The 3,762-nt window shown below is 32.0% G+C and overlaps 1 protein-coding gene across 2 annotated transcripts in view; it reads left to right on the forward strand.

The window, feature by feature from the left end:
- The first annotated feature begins 1,046 nt into the window (after positions 1-1,046).
- LOC106461509 (LIM/homeobox protein Lhx2-like) overlaps positions 1,047-3,762 on the forward strand; it is a 68,302-nt gene continuing 65,586 nt past the window's right edge. For both annotated transcript variants that reach the window (XM_022388497.1, XM_013921332.2), the window contains exon 1: positions 1,047-1,158. The gene's annotated coding sequence lies outside the window, so the exon portion shown is untranslated. The remainder of the gene's footprint in view (positions 1,159-3,762) is intronic.

Genomic DNA, 3,762 nt, shown 5'->3' on the forward strand with positions numbered 1-3,762 from the left:
CTCCGTCATTTCTTGACTGATTTAAGGTCTCATTACAGTTTTGGACTCAGGAGTTCAAACCCTTTCAAGGTCTCATAGATTAATTTACTATATTCGTTCCAAAAAAAATTCAATTTGATGCTTGGCTAGTAGAGATCCTGATGAGTAATAAAATATAATTCATTTACTCTAATCCTGCCTAAAATAACTTCAAGTGTCGCGGCTATTGAGGATTCCCTCTTGCTTGTCTTTATTACATTTTAATTTTCAAAACTTTTTGACTCGTATGCGTATATGTATGGATACTAGTTATATAAGACGTTTAGATTAAACACTGTTATTGTATATAATGACATAGTTTAGTGTTACTATCTCTATGCATAGTGATTAATTAGTTATCATACAAACTAAATCTGGATGGTAATTCTAATTTTAAAGGAAGAATAGTATTTATGTTTCGTAACTATAATCATGATATTAAATGAAAAAATATATTTTCAGTTGCCTTTTGTGAGTTTCAATTTTAGGTGCAAAAATGCTATTAGCTTAAGCAAAATATAATTTGAATTTATTCGATTAAGAAAATGACTAAGATTTTTCGCAGAAATACGGAAAGATGAATTTTTGTTTCTTGGAAGATGACTGAAAATGCACATATGAGTTTTATTATACTTTCTTATTATTTGGAGTTCAAACCAATATGATGACGTCATTACTGCCATGATAAGTGAAAATATGTTGTATAGAAAGAGATATATATATAAAATAATCACGCTTACTGGTTACGATCATGACAGTTGACGCAATCCTGTCACACTGCATTGGTGGAACTATAGCGCGTTGGTACCACCCCATTTGGCTTGACTACAGCTTGTCCACGCGCCTCACGTTCATCTGATTTCTCCGGTTGGTAGAAGATAATCACGTGACTTTCAGTTTAGAGATGCTGTTATACTGAGTACACGACTAAGGGTTCTGTCGCCGAGAGCTAAGCCTAAACCACAGATAACATCCGAAGGAAGACTAAAGTATTTAATGCAGGATACCGACACAAAAAGCATACGATATAGTTTGTTTAAACAAGCCAATCTCGCACCAAGCTTATAGACCTATAAACAATAATAGTACTTATTCATGCTCTAGTCGATTGTCTGAGAAAGCTGAAGATAGAAGAATAAGGTAAGCCGTCCTCATTCATGTCAAATCGCGAGCATATTTTATAAAATTACCAATAAAACAGCAGTGAAAATTGATTTTATCAAATCCACCTTATGTTTATAAACCTTAAATTTTGCTATTATCAGCTTAATGTTTAGAAACACGACAATTCAACCGACCATTTATTGATGTACCTTAAATATTAATACATCTATATCCCAAATTATCATTCGTGTTTAAGCTAAAGAACTGCTCAATTGAATACATGTAAATAGTTTTTGTTAGGAGTTCAAAATACGTAAACAAGAAAATTCGTTGTAATTGAAAAGGTAAGACCTATTTGTAAAATATAGCTCTGTTAAATGTTGTAAGTTCTGTTTAGAAATCAATAGGTTTACATTAAATATTTGTGTAGTACTTGACAAAGCTGTCTTAGATCCTGTGACCCGTTTTAATTATTCTTAACAATAGTTTATTTAGGAAAGTGAATGAACATCAGTACAATTACCAAATGGTAATTTTACTTTGTCCTTTCTTTTACTGATACTACCAAAAATCACTTTACGAATACAGCTAATGGCAACCTTTAGTAACAAGCCTTATAACGACAGAGAAGTTTTTTGGCCTAAAGCATAAGTTCTTTCTGTAATTTGACAAATTAAGAGACACCAGCATTAAACATAGATTGTTTGTTTTTTGTCATCACAACTTTAAAAATCAAGGCAACTTCTAGACAAAGATAGTGGCCTCATTATAATGATATTGTAATTCGTTCGTTTTTAATCCAAGTGGCTCAACAGTAAGCTTCAGAGATTATAACGCCTAATTTAGGGGTTCGATCCCTACGTTCGGAACAGTACAGATAGTCTGATGTTCAGCTTTGTGCTCAACAACAAATAAACAAAGAAGTACTTATTTTTAACACACCTTGCCAATTCCAAACCTACATTCATTGCAATAATATTTGTATAATGTATTCGTTTTTCAACCCAAGTAACAAGTTCTAAAAGTCACAATAAATGTAATAATATTGTTATGTATTCTTTTTTAACCCAATAAATCAGTTCTAAAACTTACATTCTTGTAAATATATTCCTTTTTAATCTAAGTGGTCAGTTCTAAAACTCATACTCTTGCATTGTTTTGTGTAGTTTTTCGCCTAACCTAGTTTCATAACTTTTTAACAACCATTAATCTGGCACTCTCGCAGATATAAAACTATCATATTGTACTTTCAGAGGTCTTATGTTACCAGGTTACAGGACTCTTAATCCTCTTTTTTAACCCTAATAAACATAAATCTAGCACTTTCAGAAATCTTAAATTACCAGGTTACAGGACTCTTAATCCTCTTTTTTAACCCTAATAAACATCAGATATCTTAAATTACCAGGTTACAGGACTCTTAATCCTCTTTTTTAACCCTAATAAACATCAGATATCTTAAATTACCAGGTTACAGAATTCTTAATCCTCTTTTTTAACCCTAATAAACATCAGAGATCTTAAATTTCTAGGTTGCAAGATTCTTAATCCTCTCGCTTGAACTCTCGTAATTTAGCTCTTTCAAAGCTCTTAAAGTACCACGACAAAGAGTCTTTATCTATTTGTTTTCACCCATCTGTTAAGTAAATGGAAGTAAACGATAATAAACAAAATATAACTAAATTTGTGATATCAAATACCAATATATTTTTACCCAATGAATGTATTGTATAGAATATCACAAATCAAAGTTTAAAATGAAAAAGAAACTTAGTATTTTATCTCACATGGCTGACACAAAGAACTCATAAAGCACAATATATATATTTAATTTACATAACAAATATAAAACTTGATAACCTGTAATGTTATATTTCACTTTACCTGCAGGGATAAGCACAACTGTGTAAAAGACAAATGTTCTAAAAAAATGTCGAGAACATATGTCTCACATGAAGTCATCCGTTGGGCCAGCGGTAAGTTCAATTCACCATGGTGGACAAAGTGCAAATAGCTCATGGTGTTGTTTCGCTAGTTTTGCACTAACGAAACAACCGTAATCGTTTAATCTAAAAAAAACCTAATTTAAAAAAAACAATAAACGGGCAACATGTTGCTGTGGTTTAAGTAATGGTGTTAAATGTGGTTTAAAAATATCTTTTACCAAGGCTGAAAATTGTGTTTATGACCACAGAGGTTGAGTACGTTATATTAATAATCTTGGAGCCTCATCCCATCATTACAGTCAATGTCACCATGTCTTGTTATGCTTGATTCTCAACAACAGCCCTATAGCTTAGATTAGATAGATTTCTTCACTATGTTTAAGACTTCATAAATAATTATTATTTAAGTATCGAAAATCTTAAGGTTGCACACTTATCATGACGGAATTAAATATTTCTCTTGTTCAGTTCATTCCAATAATCTAATTTCTTATTCACGATTAATATATCCTCTTTGATATACACCGCATAGCATAGCAATGTAAGTCGGACGTGGCATAGTGGTCAGTTTTCCGGAATGTGAATCCGGGTGTCGTTGTTTGCGTCCCATTGCTGCAAAAATGTACTCCTCTATCATTTCAAAATTAGGGAAAATTAGCTCAGAGAACCCTTGTGTAGCTTTCCGTAGGGAAGG

The sequence above is a fragment of the Limulus polyphemus genome, unplaced genomic scaffold, assembly GCF_000517525.1.
Source record: "Limulus polyphemus unplaced genomic scaffold, Limulus_polyphemus-2.1.2 Scaffold975, whole genome shotgun sequence".
NCBI classification, from domain to species: Eukaryota; Metazoa; Arthropoda; class Merostomata; order Xiphosura; family Limulidae; genus Limulus; species Limulus polyphemus.